Source organism: Chiloscyllium punctatum, chromosome 35 (assembly GCF_047496795.1).
Source record: "Chiloscyllium punctatum isolate Juve2018m chromosome 35, sChiPun1.3, whole genome shotgun sequence".
Taxonomy (NCBI): Eukaryota; Metazoa; Chordata; class Chondrichthyes; order Orectolobiformes; family Hemiscylliidae; genus Chiloscyllium; species Chiloscyllium punctatum.
The window spans coordinates 32658498-32682485 of NC_092773.1; the positions used below are offsets into that span (position 1 = coordinate 32658498).

General features: G+C 44.0%; 1 non-coding gene across 1 annotated transcript; it reads left to right on the forward strand.

Moving 5' to 3' along the window:
* The first annotated feature begins 11532 nt into the window (after positions 1-11532).
* Positions 11533-11606, forward strand: trnat-cgu (transfer RNA threonine (anticodon CGU)). Its single transcript has one exon. It is a non-coding gene; the product is annotated as a tRNA-Thr (tRNA).
* The last annotated feature ends 12382 nt before the right edge of the window (positions 11607-23988 follow it).

Sequence of the window (23988 nt, forward strand, 5' to 3'; positions counted from 1 at the left end):
GGTAGAATGATGTGGCACACTGATATACAACAGGTACACATGCACCTGACTAAGGACAATTTAACAGTACCACCAGCAGCCTGGTTGTGTGTCTGAACCAACTGCCATCACAAGGCGTTGGCAGGCGAAGGTACAATATGCTGTCGGCACGCTGGGAGGCAGGGCAATACATGCTCAGGGACAAAGGGAGCGACCCCGTTAGGCAGCCTGCTCTGGGATGTGAAGTGTGTGCCTCTCCCTGGGCAGTAACTGCATGCTACGCACACATATATTCCAAGTTGCTTATCTAACATCCTCTGGAAGAGAGTGAGATGGCAGAGCTGCGTATGTAGTCATCACCAAGGAGAAGATGCCAGAAGAACTGAATGGTCTGAGGTTGCATAAACCACCCTGGACAAGATGGACCTAACCTTAGAGTTTGAAGGGAGCTAGGTGAAAAGACGGTGGTGGCGTTCGTTGTAATATTTCAGGAATGAGTAGTATCAGGAAATATCCCAGAGGACTGCAAAAATCACTAACATGAAGCCCCTGGTTAAAAATGGAGGAAGGGAAAAGATAGAAAATTGCAGAATGATTACATTAACCTCAGTTGTGTGTAAAATTCTGGGATCGATGTGAAGAATGAGATTTCTAAATTCTTGGAATTGCATGGCAAAATAGGGCAAAGTCAGCATGATTTCTTCCAAGCAAGCTCATGCCTGACCAATCTACTAGAATTCTTCACGAAAGTAACGAACAGGTTTGGCCAAAGAGAGCAAATGGATTTATCTACGTGGACTTCACAACAAGGTGTTACACAGGAAGGCACTGAGTAAGAAAAGGGTCCATATTAGCAGAGGCATGGAGAGAAGCTTGGGTGCCTGGTAGAAAGTAGAGAGTGGGGATAGCAGATTCTTTGTCAGGATGGCAGCTGGTGACAAAAGGTGTTCTGCAAGACTTATTGTTGGAACCATAATTTTTAACTTTTTGCAGAATACACTACTGTGTAGAATCAGGTCCTTCGGATCAACACGTCCACACCAACATTCCGAAGAGCAACCCACCCGGACTCATTTCCCTAACCTGTCAGTCTACATTTTACCACTGACTAATGCACCGAACCTACACATCCCTGATTACTATCGGCACTTCAGCATGGCAAATTCATCGAAATTGGACGTCTTTAGATTTTGGGATTAAACCGGAGTAACTGGACGAAACACACACAGACACGTGGAATATTTGCAAACTGCACGCAGACAGTCGCCTGAGGCTGCAAATTTAACCAGGTACTTGGTGCTGTGATGCAGCGGTGTTAATTACTGAGTAGCCATTCCATCCTCATTACACATTAATGACTTAGGTGAAAGAACTGAAGGCATTCTGGTTAATTTTGCAGACGATGCAAATATACGTATTGGAGAGGTAAAATTGAGGAGGGCTGGAGGCTGCAGAATTGTTTGGACAGGTTAAGAGAGATAAGTGGTACATGGAGGAAAACGTGGGTAAGTCTGAGGCCATGCACTTTGATAAGAAGGACAGAGGCATAGACTAATTTCTAAGTGCAGAGAAAATTCAGAAATCTGAAATGCAAAGAGACTTTGGAGCTCGAGTTCAGGATTCTTACAAAGTAAACATGCAGATTGAGTCAGTAGTTAGGAAGGCAAATGCAATTTTAGCATTTATGTTGAGAGGACTTAAATAGAAACGTAGGCATGTAATCCCGAAGCACTATTTGGCCCGACCAAATTTTATGTATTGTCAGCAGTTTTAGGCTTCATTTCTTTGGAAGGTTATACAGATCCTGAAAAGGGTTCAGAGAAGATTCACATGACTCTTCCCAGGAATGAAAAGTTTGACATAGAGGACCGTTTGAAGACTGTTTAGAAGAATGAGAGGGGTTCGAATCGAAACATATAAAATGCTGAATGGTCTGGACAGACGTAATGTCGCCATTGATCGGAGAGACTGGGAACCGAGAGCGCAACATAAGAGTAAAGAGAAGACTTAGAACAGGGATACGGAGAAAACATTTCACCTATAGAGGGGTGAGTGCATGTAATTCGTTTCCACGGAAGTCTGTGGAATCCAGGATATTGGGTATATTTAATACAGAGATAGAGATGTTCTTCAGTATTATGGGGATCAAGCCTTACGTTGAAGAATAGGGTGTTTGGGGGTTAGAAATTTATCAGTGACGGTAAAATGCTGCAGCTGATCGGCCTGATCGGCCGAATATCCTAACGTCAGAATCTTCTGTCTTCTGGCAACTTCGGTTGCTAACCTATAGATGGGAGGTCGAATGTCATGTGAGCAACTGTCGCATTGCATGTACCTATAATTGGGGGAGTGGCCAGTAACGTTGGGAAGGAGGGAGCCTTCCTCAGGAATGTAATATTGTAAAACACGGCTTACAGTAGAAAGTATGCTTGCACGATATATAGAGTGTATGGTTAAGAGCGAAATCAATATTTCTGAGAAAATAGAAAATGCAGCTTCGATAATTCAAACGTTGGAGCATTAAACGGGAATAATTAATAGTGACACAGGCCATCAGCACTGCGCAATACGGTCAGGAGTGCACAGGAATACAGAATGTGGAGGACAGACGGTGAAAACAGGTCAAGAGATAAGGAAAGCAGGGTCTGGTGGAAACATGAAAACCACAATCTGTAATTGACAAACAAGTAATTGATGTGGCGCTAAATTAAAGACAGTGTCGCATGCAGTCATTGTGACATGAACACGTTAAAATATGTTCTTTTGAGTTGTGAGCTGCCAGTGACAGAATGTCTCCGAGCTGGAGTTCGTGACCTCTCGCGAGTATCTGTGGTACAAGCTTGAATAAACTTACCTTGCTGGAATCTCCTCAGGTCTAAAGACTCGATCTTTGCAAAATCCCCTGTCAATAGGTCAGGAGGTTTGAGATTGTGCTCGGGGATGAATTCTGCCTCAGTTGATGGAATGCAAGAGCAAAACTCTTACTCTGTAGACTCAACATGAAAAAAAATAAATGTGGTAACATGATCACGCAAAGGTGTGACAGAAAACAGGAGAAAAACTAAATATTGAAGCAGGATTACATTGATCATGGGGGACGCTTCAGGGATACCTTAACAAATCACGAGGGATGGAAACAGTAGAGAAGTCAATTAGGCTATCTCATTCTTGAAGCAATGAATCTGCATGAGCTCCTCACACTTGTTGGCGGTTAAGGTGAAGGAGATAAGGGAAATGGGGTGTCCTTAACAAAAACGGAAACAGCCTAAGAGGAGTTATAAACAGAAACTAAAGTTAATCATAATTTTAGCAAATAGGTAATTTAACTAGTGGTGTTTATAAGCATCTGAAGAAACACATATCAGTTGGTATGTTGTGGAGTTAGATTATAATCGCATCCAAAACCCAACCTTAACAATTACTCAGTGAACTTGGTGTCGTTTAATTCGTCCACATGAATCACAATATCCCATTTCACACAAGGTACTGGCGCATGGTCTCTATCCAGTATGAATGCCTGCATTTACAGTGACTTGCGATCATTTCCCAACTCAAGTCGCACAGATGCACAATTGGAAATAACATTTTTCTCCATAATGTCAACTCTATTACTGTAGCAGCGTATAATGACATCGATCTTAACGGCTCAATATTTATGATTCATCTCTTGGTGCAAGATGCAAAACCTTCAACTGTGATTCTTTATGAAGAGATGACTTAGTGTATACCTTCCTAGATATGGAGAAGATGAGCATATTGTCTCCAGTGTGAAGTTGCTAGAGTCTTCACGTTGTGGATGACAAATTGAATGCTGTTGCAGAGCCAGAACAGGTGAAAGCTGTCTTGGTCCTCTGGCTTGATTGGAATATTTGACTGGGGCATGTGTTGTGCCATGAAGTTTCACATTATGTTAGAGCAAGAGCCTGCTGCTACTCGGGAAAGGAGGGAGTGAAATTGTAACTTGCAGACAATGTACGCAAACAGCTAAGTGATGTATAGTAAGCGCTGACAGGGCATGACCTGAAATAGAAGCAACCCTAAACAATGGTGCAATACCACAACTATGGTAAAATCAATTTCAAAGAAAACAGGACATAACTGGAGAGAAGGAAGCGTCAGAGATAGCTGAGTAGATAGCTTCATTCTTCATCACAAAGTACCTGCATGAGTTCTTCAAATTTGGAGATGTGCATGGAGGATGTAGGTACATACAGGGACCTTTAAAATCTGTTTTGCTGTGATTTGACAGGGACGTTACACATCATATATTTGAGATAAATTTGATTTCTTTTTAAAGCTGGAATAGATAATCAGAAGAGTGATATTTGCAGACATGACCAGAAACAGATCTTAGTAAGTTTACTTTGGAAATAACTGTCAGTTGCGTCAAGGTCGAATTTTTACAAACAGAAAGTGAACGAATTGTTGTTCATACAATACTGAAGAGACAAAACATCCTGTGAATACACTTTTAAGGTTAGCAGGTTCTACCAGATGCGAACGTGTACATGGACAACGATGCTCCAAAACTGAATGCTCCTGATAAATAATTACATTTAGGATCTACAATACGAACATGTTCAGTACAGCATTATTTAAGATCATCAGTACAAACATCAAAAGAGCAATACCTCACCTCTTCAGGGTGAGGAAGAGAAAACATAAACATTGATTGCGGTCATTTGTGAACTGACTGGGGTCCCTGAGGTGGGATGACAGAGTAAATTTCATTGCACACATGGTGCAAGTGAATGGTCTTTCTCTGATGGGAACTGGCTGTTGTGTTTGGAGTCAGGATGCCTGAGAGAACCCCTTCCCACAATCATAACACGTGAAGGATTTCTCCGCAGTGTGAATGCGGGCAATGTGGACATTTCAAATCCATTATTCCAAACTCTTCCACACGCAGATCGAGTGTTTCTCGACCTGCTGAGTGATACTTTCGCCTTCAATGCACAAAATCCTGAGTCAGCTGGGTTGTGATAAAGAGGTCTGCGGATGTGGTTTCATTTTGAATTCACTTGTTAAACTCGCCCTTCAAAAACAGAAAACAAACACATCATTGAGGGAGAAAACACGAACACACAAATTCTATGAAAAAGGGGGGAACATATTGATCACATGTAAGTTGATATTTGGGAGAAAACATAGAACGTAATGATGTAATTAATTTCATCAAATCCCTGCTCTCCAAACAGAGGCCAGTCGGGCCACATAATCTTCACTGATACTCTGAAGATCGCCCCATCCAAATCCAGCACTCCCACCACACTTTCCCTAAAACTCGATGTTTAGCATGGCCAATCTATTAACTCTGGCCATCTTTGGACTGCTGGAGGAAATCAGGGAAACTCACATAGATATGTAGAGAACATGAAACACCACACAGTCATGCATCAATCCAAGGCTAGAATTAAATTCAGATTCGTGGTACTGCACTACAGATGTGAAAAACACAGTTCGACTTTCCTTACCATTTTAACGCAAAGTGTATTGAAACGCTCTGTAGAAATAAATGTTATGAAAACATTATAATTGCATTTGTATAAGACTCCTTAAATCTCGGTCTTTCTCGTGTTTTGAATGTTTCTTTATTAACTGGCATATTGTGCAATGCTACTGCTCATTGGTTTTATATTCCTCAGTGATCAATCTTCATATGTCTCTAAATTCAAGTAGGCTTTACATTATAGCCAGAGCGCTATGTAAATGCCCATAAGTGTTGCAAAAATGCATACATAAAAGTTCATTTGCAACTGCAGTTAAACAATTCTAGGGAATTAATCATCATATGTGCGCATGCGGCACTGGGATGGCTGTGGTTCATGTGAACACGTTCTCAGACGCTCAACAGACACCTCAGGATTGAGGTCTTGTTCTCCCACCTTGCCTATATCTGAGGTTAAAGCGTTTTCATAAACAATCTTTCAGTGCAACATGGATGAAACGATTCAATAGAAATAAACTAGTAAAAGCAGCCGAATCAACACTGATTAGTCATTGACCTTTAGAATTCCACATGGACATTCGAATTTCCCTCCCTCGATAATCTCATATTAGAACTCACTGGACCCCACTGAAATCCAAGTCTTTCGGGTTTAAACACAGCAGCTTCTCCTTCATTTTCACTCCAGCGAAAACTGCTCCACAAACAACCTTACAGGCAGCTGTCATCACCATCAGAGTCTCCGAAGCCCTCAGACTTGTTCTGAGACCGACAGATTCAGGAAGAATGTGTAGAACAGATGTTATCTAACACTTACACCAATCACAGAGAGGCACAGATTGCTGTGGGACACGGTTTTTACAAGCAGTCAGCAGCATGACCCCAGTGAAACAACCAAAAACCGGAGGAGGAGCACGGACCGCGCCAGACTCGATCTTACTCCCACAACTGTCACTCCAAGAGTTCAACTTTGTCCAGTTCACAGGGATAAGGACCAACTAGCAGCTTGATAAACCTTGACCCATACCAGCCAAGGAAAGACACAGTCTAAGACGAGTCTATGTGGAACCTGTTGGTGGGTGATGTGTGATTTTCTGCCCTGTGCCATGCTCAGTTCCATCTTTCTTCATTATCGCATAATCTTTAATAATCCACAATTCTACAATTCCACGGGATCATGGCTGATCATCGAACTCAGTTCAATCTTCCCATTCTCTCCCCATATCCTTTGATCAGTTCAGCCGACCGACCTACATATCTAAATCTTTCTGATAAACAGTCAATGGCTTGTACTCAACAATTTGCTGTGATCGATAATTTCAAAGCTCCCAGTGCCATGGGAGCCATCTTCTTTTTCACCTTACTTCTCTCATGCCGTTTGCCCATAACTTAAAATGCTTTTGGAAACGAAGATATATTCCTTGAGATTGGGAAACTGTATTCAATCCCGTGGACACCCGAGTCTCATTGAATCCCGTAGGGGTGAAATTCACAGATAGATCCAGAGACAAAGAGAGAGAGAGAGAGAGAGAGAGAGAGAGAGAGAGAGAGAGAGAGAGAGAGAGAGATAGAGTGAGAGAGAGAGAGAGAGAGAGAGAGAGAGAGAGAGAGAGAGAGAGAGAGAGAGAGAGAGAGAGAGAGAAGCCACAGGGGAGACAAACTCCAAGAAACTGTTGCTGGAAGCAAACAACTGTTCTGTATTTTCTCAGAAGAATCGTAAATGTCAACAAATGGTGAAAGATGTTGGGAAATTCCTTTTTTTAGTTTTTTGATCAGTAACTCAACACAAATTGCTTTAACACAAACAATATCGCGATCGCCAGGATGCGAAGCTGACCATGGGAAAACCCATTGGATTGACTTATCAGCTCGGCTATGACAATAGCCAAGAGACAATCGACTCACCTCAGTCCTAAATATTTTTCATCTGTTTCTATTTTCTCCACTTTTTGCCAATTGCATTTGCGTTGCGTTCAGAATTAGATTAGATTCCCTACAGTGTGGAAACTGGCCCTTCGGCCCAAACAGTCCACTCCTACCCTCCGAAGAGTAACTGACAGAGACTCATTTTTCCTTTGACGATCGCACCTAACACAGTGGGCAATTTAACAAGGCCAATTCACCTGAATTGCATATCTTTTGGATTGTGAGCAGAAATCGGAGGACTCAGAGGATAACCAGCAGACACAGGGAGAATGTGCAAACTCCATAGAGACAGTGCACCGAGGGTGGAATCGAACCTCTGCCCCTGGTGATGTGAGGTTGTAGTGCTACATAATGAGCTACCGTGCCACAGCCATTATATTCCCCTCTCAAACAGACACATATGTTGACTCTTTCTTTCTCGATAAGCACTTCTTTTCTTTCACGGTTCATTCACTTTGTCCAGCGGCAACCCTCCATTTGATTACCAACCGAAACCATTCAGCCTATTTCTCTCCCCGCAGACATGGCTGAATTCAGATTACACAAAAAAATAGCACTTCGGCTAATCGAGTGTGAACCGGTCAAAATAAACCCAACTAAACTGCTTTAAAAACATTTCCAGCATTTGGCACATTGCCTTGAATATCTTGGTATCGTATGTAAATACCGAAACTCTTCTCAGATGTTGTGATGATTTCTGCATCTCACAAGAACACACGCACATTCCCATCATTCTCCATGATGTAAAATATCCATTTCCTCCAAATGGTCTGCCCCTTACTTTAAGAAGGCCAATGTTCATTGATACCTTCACCATTGGGAAAGAATCATACTGAGTCTTGTGTCTACGTTTGTCATCATTTTACATGTCTCAATCATGTGCACCCGCAGTCTGTTTTGTGTCAAAGAAAATAACCCCAATCTATGAGGGCAGTGCAATTCCTTGAAGATGAAGAAACGCCAGCTTCTCCCCTGCTGAATGTTTAGCGGAGGATGATCTATTAGTTTCACAATAAACTTAACAGTCTTCTGTGCACTCAAAGCAGAGTATTTCCAGCAGAGTAACCACAGTCTGCAGATTCGAACTGGGATTAGGAGAAAAAGAAAGTGAGAGGTGGAGCAAGACACTAAAATATCGACTGCTTCCTGCAATCCATTTATATTTTAAGGATACGTGCAAGGACTTCAGAAACTCAAATCTACTCAACTCCACTGAAACATACATGAGGAAAACATCCAATGTAGATATATACTCCTCCTCTGATGTCCTCATGGACCTGTCACTCACCATCCATTTTCCTCCTAGTTCATACAGCAACATTCCAGCTGGTCTCTTCCTGAACCTTCATTCATTCCTACCCTGGTGCGTGACAGTCCAAGGTGAGGACATCAAGGAACCTTATCTTTTGTATCGATAATCTGATATAATCATGTTTCTTTATCCCATTACACCTTTCTCAGATATTCTTATATTCAGCTGTTTTCAATGTCTTCTGGTTTAATTGAACAACTATCTCTTCATTCCACTGGCACGATCCTGTGTGTGCGGGCTTGCGCTGTGTGTGTATGTGTGTATGTGTGTGTGTATGTGTATGTGTGTGTGTGTGTGTGTGTGTGTGTGTGTGTGTGTGTGTGTGTGTCACATTCACGGTTTTTTTGACTGGAAACATTAGCAGTGTTTATCGTTCTACAGTTCAAATACAAGACCTGAACATTATCAAATAATTCAAATTATCAATATACCAATATATAAAATAATTTTCAAATAACAGCGCCTGTGCAGAGAATCAAAGATAACATTTACGGTCGAGGTACCCTTCCAAAGATTGGGATAATTTCTGATTTGTTTTCACACTTGTTGCAAAAAATTACTGTGCTTTTCCAGCAATTTTGCTTTTTTCTTTGATTTACATTATCCACAGTTCCTCCAGGTTGAAGACCAAAATAACCATGGCATAAGTGAAACAATGAGTAGACGTAATACATGTTTATACGAAGGTATATTTTAATCCTTTCCTTGCATTTAATGTTAATTTTAAACTTGCTTGAGACTTGTAAAAGTATTGCAATTAATTTTCTACATAGCATGAACTGCATAACAGGAAATCTTGCCCTTATTCCCGCTTTGGCTAGTCACCATTATTTTTTTTCCTTTTCATAAGCTGATTGAAGTTAATTATACACACGTTTTACACATAAATCTCAGCCACTGTGTTGACACAGTGCGTTTCAATTTGATTACAGATTGCATAGTAGTTATTATCAATAGAACAGCCATTCTGTTTTAATTGGTGAAGGCTGTGCAGACCTCACGTTTGCGTTTTTGTTTTGCAGTCCAATTTTATCTGTGTTCTGCACTGTCCAAGTAAAATATGCTGAAAAGTTATATCACTGATGATCATAATTTTTCATTTGTAATTTCAATACCTTATTCAGGTGCATCTCAATGATAGATAAACTGAACAAGAATTTCAAAAACATTGCAGGATATGCAGTAATGTAGTCATAATTGGATTTATATCGACGACAATGCTTTTATCGTGTCTTGGTTGTGAAATTTTCAGATAATGTAGAATTTCTGACTGTTTGACTGGAATTGAACACGGGTCTCTGGCGCTGTGATTGAAACCGTTTATGGAAAGTAAATCTGCGGTAGCGGGGCTGCTCAGGAAAGGGGAACAGGGTTATGTAAAATTCACGTTGAAGGCCTCTGCTTTAACAATATCAGCATCAAATTAACTGCTGGACGTTTCCATTGCTATATTCACAGTCACTACGCGATTAAATGATCCACTCCAGTGAAATGTACGTTCCTCATCTGAGTCATGGCCTCTTCCTTCAAAGACCCTGAACAAGTTCAGCGAGAAATCTCTGGTCATGTCTAGCCCGGGATCTGGAATCAGACGATTGTCACAACACCCTTACCGGTGCTGCCCGCTCACCGGAGACCAGCGCGTCAAAATGAGGCCCTGTGACCACCAGCCTGTTCTGTGCCATCCTGCAGTACATCTGCTGAACATCAGATTATCACAGCTCCGCTTTTTCACAGTGAAATCCATTGCAATGATATGAACTTTTTCGAAACCTGGAGAGAGCAACTTTGCAACTGAAGTTTGTTATGGAGTCAATGGCAAACACATTATTGTCTACAAGTCAGGTTGTAAGTTTTACGGTCAGCATCACAGGAGGTCCCTGATAAGGAGTCCGAGTTTGCATTGCACAGACCTGGATATAATTCCCACTCAAGTAATGAAGATTTATTTCTCTTTTTGTGAATTATTAGAATGAAAACAAATTCTTGCTTGCATGCAGAGCACACACCCAGGTCCTGCCAGAATCGGTCAGTAATCGTTTCCATTCGTATATAATGACAAAGGCAGCAGATACACGGGAAACGACCAGCGCAAATTCCCCTCCAATCATATCACCTTTCTGAGTTGGATGTATCTCGCTGATCCTTCAGTGTCACTGAGTGTAAATCCTGGAAATTCCCCACGAGCGGTATCATGGCTACATGTCTGTGCTGAGTAGTTGAAAGTTTCAGGAAAGTAATTCATCCCCTCCATCACTGTGGTAATTCTGGATATGCAGTGAATCCTTTCCCATTGAGTTACAACTATACTCCAGGAATCCGTTTCGAAAATTTAAAGGTTCCCATCAGACATCTGCAATCATTTGAAGTAAGTTGAGACGTGGACGAAGACAAGTAAAATAAAGCGATAGACAATGATGCCTGGGAGGCATAAGGCAGGAAGTGAGCGCGGAACTGATGGTGCAAAACTCAATGTCGGTGCCATTGGGTCAGCTTTTACTGCCCAATGTTTATACTTACTTGCACATTGCACCTCGTCAATTCACCACAATGACCTTGTTCCTCTTGATGTGAGGTCCCCTCTGTGTGTATTAACGTGGTTCATGGGCCCTGATAGAATGAACACATCCTCTTTCTCCTGTCACTTTAACCAGGCGAAACTACCAGATTTAAATGAATGCAAGAAGAGATTATGTTTTTCTGTGTCTTTTCAGTGGAGAATTTCGAGCTTTAAACTGTTTGTAATTGAAAATTCGAGGATTGATTGCAATTCTCTGTGAGCAACATTGATCCGAAAACACATGTCCAACTACTGTGAGGAAGTGGTTAAGCAACTTCACATATAGATGAATAAGCACCTTGTGCTGGTGGCGCCGTGGCTTAGTCGGTTAAAGCGCTTGTCTCGTAAGTAGGAGATCCTGGGTTCAATTCCCAGCAGTGCCTACTTGTTGTGTTCATATTTGGGCTTGGTGTCTCAGGTCTTCACGAAAGTAACTCAGCGTCGTTTTGGAATTTAACGCTGTTATGATTTGGTGATCCAGGTTAAGTTCCAACGGTGAATGCCAGTTTTTTTATATTCCGAACTATTACTTATGTCTGTGGTTTCTTTCCATTATTCCACAAGCACTTCTGCTTCTCCTCATCTTATATTCCCTCTCTTTCATTCCCAGTGAGGTCGGGACAACGAGATGAGGCAGGAGACGCTGCAGATTTGCCGGGGAATTTTGTGGTAATGGCAGAGATACCATCAGCTGATCACTCTCATTCTCTGATGTCACCATTCATATATTTAAACCAACAGTATATACATCGTTGTGCTTCCTTATTTGTTATTGTTTTTTTCCAGGTGGATTCGGAATTCTATTTTGAATTCGAAACAGTCATAATTGTTTGAGGAAGAAGTGTCGCCTTGCCTGGTTTGAAGTGGCAGACACATTATCTGGAGAATGTAAGCCCAGTTCAATGCACTCCAGTCGGTGGACAAAAAGCCTCTCAGCAGCTCCACACTCATTCTGTCTCGAAATGTCAGAGATTTCATAGAGCCGAAATAGGTAATGAGCTGGATGGACAGACAGAGTGTCGGTGAATGTGAAACAGGAAGAGGGTGAGGTGGATGCACAGAGACAAAGAGAGACATATGGAGACACATGCTGAGTTAGACACTGAAAGGACCAATTCTCCATTAGACATTGCTGCAAACCGAGAGAAAGGAAACGAAAGAAGGCAATCATTTAATCACAGCCTTTCACCAGCTGAGAGCAACGGAAACAGCATTACAGTCAATAATGTCCTTTTGAATTTGTAAAGGTGACGGTTGTCTGTCATTGAGATATTTTGATAAAAATCCTGATTCAACAGATAAGACTGATAATTTCCCAGCATTATAATATAGAAATGTATAAGTAACGGGTTTCTGTCGATCTAAAACTTTAACTCAGTTTTCTCCACAGACGCTGTCAGGCCTGCTGAGTTTGTCCAACAATTCATGTTTTTGTTCAGATTTACATTATCAAAGAAAAATGAAAATCAACATTCTGTTGATCGCTTCATTTTTAAAACCCAGCAGAAAATAAAACTGGTTACACTTTCAGACGCAAATATACATTACACCGACTATGCACCTGCAAACATGCAAACCCACTTTCAAATTTAGGCCGTGGCAGACCCAAGACCGAACGTCTCCGTATCGTATTCGAGTCTCGACAACGCATTGGGAAATCACGTTTTCGCGACCTGCCAAATGCACAACTGTCAAATTGACTGGCTGTAACAACACGCTCCGTCGAAACAGCCTGTCCTTGGCAGAGTGGGAGCGGGAGAATAATATTGATTCACAGATATGTTTTCAACTGCAAATTCACTCTGTCATACGATCACGTTATTACATCTCAGGAACAGTACCTGACTGTATCGCACCTCAACAGAAAGTGATAACTTTAAATGCTGAAGATCAAAGTCAATATGTGTAGCACTTGGAAATCACAGCCTGTCAGGCCACATCGAAGGAGCAAGGGAATCGACGATTCAAGAATTCCTGATGAACATCTTGTATGCGAAACATCGAATTTCCTGCTGCCCGAATGCTGCTTGACCAGCACCACACCCTTTGACTCTATTCCCAACTCAGCTGATCAGTTTCGGACAGTTGATGATGAACTTGCCAGCATTCAGTTTGAATCTTCTGTCACAAGCTTGACAGCTTGCAACATGCCATTCCTCATAAAATCATATCATTCAATACTAGCTATGGACAAAATGTGGATGCAGCAAATCTAAAACACAAGCATAATTGCTGGAGAACATCGACATTCTCTGATATCAACTGAATACTTGAACATTAATCTGTGAACAGGAAAAGAGAAAGCTGCAATTTGATAACTGCAACACTTCGTTTCTCCAAAAAAAAGACATCATGAAATGCAGTGTTTCAATCAGGCTCTCACCGTCTCAAGTACTGATCGGAATGGGGAAATAAATGTTGGCCCAGTCATTGCTGAACAAATGAATAAAAAGACTTATTGCGTTCCTAATCAGTTGTTAACCCGGCAGACCATGTCAATGTGATCCACAAAGCAGGACAGCCAGATCCCTCTGTAAATCAGAGTCCTGCAATATCTAATTTAATTAAATGGTCAGTATTGAATGTTCCTGCGAACATCTCATTCTCCACTTAATACTGCATTTGTCAATATTTTATTCACAAAATTCCTCATCTCAGCATCACTCCATTTTTTATATCCTTAACGTTCTCTTCACCGTTTACCTTTCAAATTATTTTCACCACGTACATGCCTCTTATTTTTTTTAAAATCGAAGACTAAGCTGAGATGATGTCTGTTGGAAATCCAAATATCTCTCTATCACACTTTGTCCCTTGTTTAGTGTGCCTGTGTGAAATGTGTTTAACTTGTGCCCTCTCGTTTTGAATTCCACCCAACCTGGATAAAAACAAGGTCTAGGCCAGTCACTGATCCAACCCCAGTCATGATTTTATAAATGTCTAGAAGTTTACACACCATCCTGGAACACTGCTGGGAAAAGCCACTGCTCAAACACTCTCTCCTTACAACTCAAGCCCCTGCTCAAACACTCTCTCCTTACAACTCTAGCCCTCTCGACACTGTTACATCCTTGTAAATCTTTTGTGCACTCTTTCAAGTTGTACAATATCTTTCCTGCTGAAGGTAATCGGAATTATCAGCAGTATTCTACATGTGGCTCCACTCATGTTCTGTACAGCCAGAACATGACATATGAACTTCAATAATCAATGTTCTGACTAATGAAGGCAAGCGTGCCAAATGCTTTCTTCACGAACTTTTCTACATGTGACACCTATTTTCCTGCTCTCATAATCTTTGCCTTGACTTATAAAGCCGAGCTTGTCCCCATGAGACGTGGCTTCATGGGGACAGGGCCTGGGAAATGAATATTCAAGGCTACATGTGTTATCGTAAGGATAGACTGACGGGCAGAGGGGGTGGGGTGGCCTTGTTGGTAAGGGAGGATATTCAGTCTCTTGCGCGGGCGGACCTAGAGTCAGGGGATGTAGAGTCAGTGTGGATAGAGCTTCGAAACACTAAGGGTAAAAAGACCCTCATGGGAGTCATCTACAGGCCCCCAAACAGTAGTCTGGATGTTGGAGGTAAGTTGAATCAGGAGCTGAAATTGGCTTGTCGCAAAGATGTTACTACAGTTGTTATGGGGGATTTTAACATGCAGGTAGACTGGGAGAATCAGGATGGTATCGGGCCTCAAGAAAGAGACTTGTTGGAGTGCCTCAGAGATGGATTTTTAGAGCAGCTGGTGCTGGAGCCGACCAGGGATAAGGCGATTCTGGATCTGGTATTGTGTAACGAACCAGAATTGGTCAGTGACCTCGAAGTGAAGGAGCCATTGGGAAGTAGTGACCATAATACAATAAGCTTCAATCTGCAATTTGAGAGGGAGTGGGTACAATCGGAAGTGACAATATTTCAGTTGAATAAAGGGAAATATGGAGCAATGAGGGAGCAACTGGCCAAAGTTCAATGGTTTAATACCTTAACAGGGAAGACCGTGGAGGAACAATGGCAGATATTTCTGTGTATAATGCAGAAGATGCAGGATCAGTTCATTCCTAAAAGGAAGAAAGATCCCAGGAGGAGACATGGGCGGCCGTGGCTGACAAGGGAAGTAAAGAAACATATAAGGTTAAAAGAGAAAAAGCATAACTTAGCGAAGATAAGCGGGAAAACGGAGGACTGGGAAGCTTTTAAAGAACAACAGAGGATTAGTAAGAAGGAAATACGCAGAGAAAAAATGAGGTACGAAGGTAAACTGGCCAAGAATATAAAGGAGGATAGTAAAAGCTTTTTTAGGTATGTCCAAGGCAAAAAAATGGTTAGGACAAAAATTGGGCCCTTGAAGACAGAAGCAGGGGAATATATTACTGGGAACGAAGAAATGGCAGAGGAATTAAATGGGTACTTCAGATCTGTGTTCACTGGGGAAGACACAAGCAATCTCCCTGAGGTAACAGTGGCTGAAGGACCTGAACTTAAGGGAATTTCTGTTTGCCAGGATTTGGTGTTGGAGAGGCTGTTAGGTCTGAAGGTTGATAAGTCTCCGGGACCTGATGGCCTGCATCCCAGGGTACTGAAGGAGGTGGCTCGGGAAATCGTGGATGCGCTGGTGATTATTTTCCAGAGTTCAATAGAATCGGGGTCGGTTCCTGAGGATTGGAGGGCGGCTAATGTTGTGCCACTTTTTAAGAAGGGTGGGCGGGAGAAAGCAGGAAATTATAGACCAGTTAGTCTGACCTCAGTGGTGGGAAAGATGCTGGAGTCTATTATAAAGGATGAAATTACGGCACATCTGGATAATAGTAACAGGATAGGACAGAGTCAGCATGGATTTATGAAGGGGAAATCATGCTTGTCTAATCTTCTTGAATTTTTTGAGGATGTAACTCGGAAGATGGACGAGGGAGATCCAGTGGATGTACTGTACCTGGACTTTCAGAAAGCTTTTGATAAAGTCCCACACAAGAGGTTAGTGAGTAAAATTAGGGCGCACGGGATTGGGGGCAAAGTACTAGATTGGATAGAGAATTGGTTGGCTAATAGGAAACAAAGGGTAGTGATTAACGGCTCCATTTCGAAATGGCAGGCAGTGACCAGTGGGGTACCGCAGGGATCCGTGCTGGGACCGCAGCTTTTTACAATATATGTAAATGATATAGAAGATGGTATCAGCAATAACATTAGCAAATTTGCTGATGACACAAAGCTAGGTGTTAGGGTGAAATGTGATGAGGATGTTAGGCGATTACAGGGTGACCTGGACAAGTTAGGTGAGTGGGCAGATGCATGGCAAATGCAGTTTAATGTGGATAAATGTCTGGTTATCCACTTTGGTGGCAAGAACAGGAAGGCAGATTACTACCTCAATGGTATCAAATTAGGTAAAGGGGCTGTTCAGAGAGATCTGGGTGTTCTTGTCCACCAGTCAATGAAGGCAAGCATGCAGGTACAGCAGGTCGTGAAGAAGGCTAATAGCATGCTGGCCTTCATAACAAGAGGGATTGAGTATAGAAGCAAAGAGGTGCTTCTGCAGCTGTACAGGGCCCTGGTGAGACCACACCTGGAGTACTGTGTGCAGTTCTGGTCTCCAAATTTGAGGAAAGACATTCTGGCTATTGAGGGAGTGCAGCGTAGGTTCACGAGGTCAATTCCTGGAATGGCAGGATTGCCTTACACGGAAAGACTGAAGCGACTGGGCTTGTATACCCTTGAGTTTAGAAGACTGAGAGGGGATCTGATTGAAACGTATAGGATTATGAAAGGACTGGACACTCTGGCAGGAGGGAACATATTTCCGTTGATGGGGGAGTGCCGAACCAGAGGACACAACTTAAAAATACAGGGTAGACCATTTAGGACAGAGATGAGGAGAAACTACTTCACCCAGAGAGTGGTGGCTGTGTGGAATGCTCTGCCCCAGAGGGCAGTGGAGGCCCAGTCTCTGGATTCTTTTAAGAAAGAATTGGATAGAGCTCTTAAAGATAGTGGAGTCAAGGGGTATGGAGATAAGGCTGGAACAGGATACTAATTAGGAATGATCAGCCATGATCATATTGAATGGCGGTGCAGGCTCGAAGGGCAGAATGGCCTACTCCTGCATCTATTGTCTATTGTCTATTCTTAACTACTATATTCTGCTGGCTTCACAGATCTGTGGACCCACATGCAAAGTCACTCTCTTCCTTTGGGTTTGCGAGTTCCCTACCATTCTTTGAGTACCCCCATGACGTGTTACTTACGAAATGCAAAGCCTGATGTTTTTATTGTTATTTTCAGCTCCCCTATCTGCCCATTTGACAAATCCACGTCTGAAATCCTGGAGCCTAAGTTCTCCTTCCTCACTGTTCACCACTTAGACAATCTTCATATCCTCCGCAAATTTTCTTGTCATTTCTCCAACATTATTTCTTTACTGTTTATGTGCAATCACAAACATTAAGAGACACAGCATTGATCCTTGTGGTACACCACCGAATACCAGTTCCACGTCTCAGACACAACACCTTCCTTTGTCTCCAACCACCCAAATAAGTTTGGATTCAACTTAACACGTGACCCTGTATCCCTTTTGTATTAAAACTATTACCAGTCTCCGTTGTGGGAACTTGTCTAAGGCTTTCTAAAATCCTCATAAACTAAATCAATTTCACTATCCTCGTTTACACATCTGATCACTTCCTAAAAAAAAATAATCCACATGTCAGGCATGAATTCCTCTGACAAAACCATGCTGACTCTCGCGAGTCAAACTTTCTCTGAAGAAGTTGTAATTAATTCTTTCCTTAAGAGGCTTCTCCAAAAGTTTCCCTCCATGTGATGTTCGACTCACTGCTCTGTAATTTGCTGCATTATCTCCGCCAGCCTTATTGAAAACTGGAACCACGTCAGTAGTCCTGAAATCCTGTACCCACTCCCAGGTGGCCAAAAATGAATGTAAAACATTGGTCAGAACACGTGTAATTTTTTCTCTAGTCTCACAAAACAACGTGAGACACAACCCCATTCGGATCTCAGCATTTGCCCAATTTTATCCTGTCATTACCTCCAATACCGTCGCGATGTGAAATGGCTCAAAAAACTCTCAGTCGCTCGTCCCTGCATTCTGTACCCATATATTACCACACAAGGACTGTTCCCCGGCTGCATATGTAAGGTAAATTCACTCAGTTATCCCATTTACTGACACAACTGTACTACCACACTGGAGGGAGATCATTCAGGTATTATATGTGGAAAAAACTGCTTCAGCCTTTGCGCCTATAAATCCTTTTGCTTTGATAACCAATGGCACATTGTCACAGTTAGAAAGGGTTTTAGTGTTACCTACCTGAAAAACGTCACGAAGTTCCACCTCCTTCAGAAACTCCAGTCTGTTCAGATTTGGCATGAGAATTTTTTCTCTCTCTCTCTTTCTGTTGTTGATCGCATTCAAAATAGAACTGCGTGACAAATCCCATACAAATGATTGCTGCATTAATAGACTTAAGAAGTTGATGCCAATGGCTCAGATTGCAATAGGATGAATCGACAAGAGAAGTTTTCAAAAGGAACAGAGTACTGTCTTCGGTGCAGAGGATCATTGAGCACGGACGATCTCAGGGCACCAAAAGGGCACACGCACGACCTTTGTTCCTCCATCATTCACAGTGTCAGATGGCCTGAGACAGAGATCTACGCCATGGAACAGGTTCAAAAGAAGAAGGTGCTGGAACAGCTTAGCAGATTTGGCAGCATCTGAGAGGAGAAATAAGAGTTAGCATTGCTGGTCCAGTGACTCTTCCTCAGAACTGATGATACTTATGAAATTATGACCTATCTGCAGAAGATAGGGTGGTGTGGTTGGTGTCAGAAGTAAACGGTAGGTTGGTGTAGAACTCAAAGAGTGAGAAGAAGAATTGGGTAATCTAATGTATAATGATCAAGCTGAGAGGGTGAGTAGCTTTTTGTGGAGACTGTTTGTGATTAAACAAAGATAGTGTGTAATGGCTGCATATGTCATGACAAAGAGGTGTGTGAGGTGGAGGGCAAGGAGATGGATGAGTTCAGGACCTAAAAGTATTGAAATTGATGGATCTGGAGGGCTGAAGCATCCCCAAATGAAAACTGCAATGTGTGTTCTTCACGCATGTACTGAGCTTCTGCGGAACACTGCAGTAAACCTGAGACAGAGATGTTGGCCAAGGAACGGCTGGGCCGCTAATGTGGCTGGGAAGTGGTAGGTTAGGGTCTTTCTTGAAGATGGAACTTGGATTTTCTGAAAAGCAGTCACTCAGTCCGCACTTCATTTCCCAAGAAAATGGAGACAACATAGCGAGCAGTGAATGTAGTGGACAGGGTTGTGTGAAGTGCAGGCAAAGTGTTTCTTCATCTGGAAGATGTGTTTGGGCCCTTGGTGACTTAGGAGGGAGGACGTAAGTGGATAATTGAGGAGAAACAAGATGTAAAAAGAAAGGATTATTTAGGAATGTTATGAAAGCTGTTGGAAATCATGAGGCTAAGAAAGCTATCATGAAGACCGTTTATCAAATGATTGTAGCAATTGGAACAAGGTTGACGAGTTAAAGACACAAATCATTACGAATTAAAATGTTTTAGTAACCATTACGGAGACATGGTTTCAGGGTGGTCATGACTGGGAGTTAAATATCCGGGATTTTCAGACTTTTCGAAAGGACAGACAGGAGAGTCTGATATTCAAGGACAACTTCAACGCGGTACTGTGAGATGGTACAGGTTCGATAGAGAATGAGTTTGAATACATTTTGTTGGAAATTAGAAATTCTAAGAAGAAACTTTCACTGATAGGTTTAGTGTGTAGACCACCAAATAAATAATTACATTGTGGAGGTGAATACACAAAAAAATAAGTCATGCTGGTCAAAATGGGCCGGATATTAACTTTGGGGATTTAAATCGACATGTAGATTGGTCGAACTAGCTCAGTCTGTGTTGCCTTGAGGATGACGTTGTTGGATATAATCATGATGGTTTTCCTGAACAGTATGTCAAAAAAACGGCGAGGTAGCCTGCTATTGTCGGTCTGGTCCTCTGTAGTGAGACAGGAATACTCAAATACATCATCGTTAAGGATCCGCTTGGTAGGAGTAATCACAGTATGGTTGAATTGAGAATGCAGATGGAGAGTGTGAAGTTAAAAACCAGTGCCAGATCCCTGTGCATATACAAGGGGCTCTACAATAGAACGGGGAGAGCCTGGCAAAGTAGACTCAAAACAAAAAAAAACTATGGTGGGTCAGCTGATGAGCAGAGCTTTCAATTACATTTTTCAAAGTGATGAGCAAAATTATATTCCAATGTAAAGGAAGGACAGCAAGAAAAGGTGTAATCTGGCATGGTTGTCTCAAGAAATAAGGGAGACCATCAAATTCAAGGAGAAGGCATACAAAGTGGTTAAAATCAGCATGAAACTGGAAGATTCGGAAAGCTTTCTCGGTCAACAGAATGCCACAATAGTGCTGTAAATAACCGTAAGAAAGAAGATGAGAAAAAAAAAAATCTCGCACAGATTATAAGGACATTTAGCAGATCTTTCGACAAAAAAAGAAAAAGAGTGGTTAAAGTGAACGTTGGTCCTTTAGGCGTTTAGTTATGGGATATGATGAAATGGCTGAGGCATTTTGTATTGTTCTTCACAGTGGAAGACACTAATACATGCCAGTAATTGAAAAGAGTTGGATGTCGGTGAGGACCTGGAAACAATCTTTATTTCATAAAAGCTAGCGTTGGGCAAACTAATGCAGCTAAGGATACACAGTCTCCTGTCCCTGATGGAATGCATCCCAAGATAATAAAAGAGTTGGCGGGGGAAATAACAGGTGTCCTGCCAGTAATCTTGTAAATTCGCTTAACTCTGGGGCAATTCGAGCAGATTGGAAAACAGTAAATCCGGCGGCACTGTTGAAAAAAAAGGAAAGAAGACAAGAGAAGGTGTTATAGAACTGGAGGGGGGGTGATAAACCGCCCCGTGTTTACCGTGGAGCAAGGCCAACATCGGGAGAGCCAGCTATATCCATTTTAAAGCAAACAGTATTCATTTTAAAACAGCAGCTGCCAGCCTCGCCCTTTTTATTTCATTTTTGTTTTCTAGTGGTCTGCGCTCACGCCGTCCCCCCGTCCCCCCTCCTTACACACGGACCCCTGGTTCACGCCCGGTGTTCGCGGGGCACGCACGGTCGTTGCGCGTTAGGCAGTGAGAGTGAGACTCACAGTAACCCGGGGTCGCGCGATCCGGTATAGACACGCGCCCCGTTTGTACCTAACCCACACCTGCCTTCGTCGACCCGGGGGCTGAGGTCCGATTTCAGGCAGTGGGCTCTCCGACTGGGAGGTGAATAAGTTAGCGCCAGTTAAATCTTTCGCGCTCCAACGCTGGTAGTGTTGTTATTTCTAAGTCCTCGTTCCTTTAAGCCCCACCCCCATCATGGCTGGCTGCGCAGCAGGCGATTTAGAATGGGAGCTAGAAGGCTCCCTTACTCTTTTCATAGCCGACGAGAATAAAAAGGTCATCAAGGCTATGCTCCGATCGGGCAGGCGTCCCGCCGATCCGCTGGATGCCCAGCGGGAGTGGTGGGTCCGCCAGAAAAGGGATAGATACGAGAAAGCCTGCATCCTTGTGCTTCAGGCACATGTTAGGCTCGCAAGCAAGGTCCAACTATACGTGCAAGATAAGCAGAAACAGGCCTCAGAACACCTCGAAGCCCAGGCGCTTGCCAACTGTACAATCCTACCGACATTATCTGAGCCTCCAAGCGCCCCGCCGTCCATCACCTGGGACTGGGAGGGGCCCGTGGACAACACAGGCCCCCGGGAATCACACGCGAGCCGAGCTCGCGCCACCCCGGTTGGAGTTGAAAATTCTCCCGGAGGTGGGGAGAAGGGGATACCAGTGTCCCAAACCCACAACCCCCGCCTTAAAATGACATGCATCTCCTTAACCCCGGGTGATACCATGAAACTCCTGGACAGGCTCCCCACCCTAAAGCCCCGCCACAACAATGCTAAATTTTGGCAGCGGCTTAGGGAGATGCAGATCTGCCAAAACCTCCACAATAGCGACGTGGCCGGTCTGGTCCGGACCAAACTCCCCGAGAACCTGTGGTCCAGGCTCCGACCTGCGCACCAGAATGGGTCCTGGTGCACTGACCTCAGCGACAGCCGTCGCGAGCAGGAGGCCGCTCTTGCGGACTTTAAGGCCAATGTCAGCGAGGCTCTCGGCCACACGCCGGTCGACTGGAACGCCATTGTGGCCATCTCCCAGAAACGCGGCGAGGGTGCTCAGGAATATGGGGCCCGTCAGTTCGAGGCCTTCCAGGTGCAGAGCGGGATCCCCATGCTGACCGGCAGAACCCCGCATTTATCCAGCTATATAAGGACGGGTAAGGCCCCACACACCTGGCTGTCCTCCGGACAGGCCTGGAACCCTACTTTTCTTTCAGGGAGCTCGAGAATTGGGCTATGTCCCTCGATAACTAAGCCCCGGCCACATTTGCGGCACATTCAACACCCGGGCCGCTCGTTTGCTACTGCTGCAGACAGACGGGTCACTACAATTTTAACTGCCTGATCTCCTTCCGACGCCCCGGAGACCCCGACTTGGGAGGGGGCAGCCCCGGCCAGGGTAGGGACAGCACGGGTCAGCACCGGGGCCGTTCCCCACAGCGGCATGCCCACCGTCGGCGCCCCTCACACTCCAGTGAACAAGGAACCCCCAAGCAGGGAACCAACGGCGACCCACGGCTGCAAAACCCCCACGAACCCCGCAGCCCTAGCCCGAAGCCTTCCCCCCCGACTGGGATCAGCTCAGTCGTGGACAGCTGCTTGAGCTCTAACAGCTACTCGCCCGGCGTAAGGACTGAGTAGCGTCGACCCCCGCCGAGGGAGCCGACCCCCGTATCTGGGCTTCTGCATCGCTTGGGGGCCGCTGATGCAACATTTTGATAGATACGGGGGCGTCAGTCTCCCTCACCGACCTCGACCTCCCTTCCACCCATCACTCCATTTCCATCACGGGGGTGGGGGGATGATCGGTTGTGGCCCGCCGTAACGAGGCCACCCTCCTGGAAATCGGTGACATTCTCATCCCCATCCACTTTTGGGTTTGCCCGAACACGGAAGGGATAATACTGGGCATTGACCTGCCTGGCGAACTGGGAGCGGTGGTGGATGCGTTCCACAGGCGCCTCCTATGGACTTCCCGCAAATCCCATAAAAGCGCCCTTGAGGGTAGATGGGTCCCCACTAGATCGGTCGCTGCACTCGCGCCCTGTGTCCCTATCACCCGGGACTGGACCGGAGACTGCGCCTTCGGAACAGTCTGCCAGTTGGTCCCGGAAATCTGGGCCATGAGCCAGCAGGACTGCGGCCTTGTCCATTCCCCTCCCGAACGGATACTCGGACCTGTACATCCCCCGCACCAATAGTACCTGATCAAACCCGAGGCGCTGCGCGCCACATAGGTCATTGTGGCCGAACTAAACGGCCGCGGTGTCTTGCGACCCGCGGTGTCCACTTCCAACTCCCCCATATGGCCAGACCATAAACCGGATGGGAACTATCGGCTCACCATCGATTATATGGCACTCAACCGGGTCACACCTAAAGATCACCCCATTGTTGCCAGCCCGTCCCCCATCTTTAACGGCCTAGAGCCTTCCCACCGGATCTTTACTGTCCTGGACGTGGAAAACGGCTTCTGGTCCATCCCGCTGCACCGTGACTCTCAGGACAAGTTTGCCTTCATG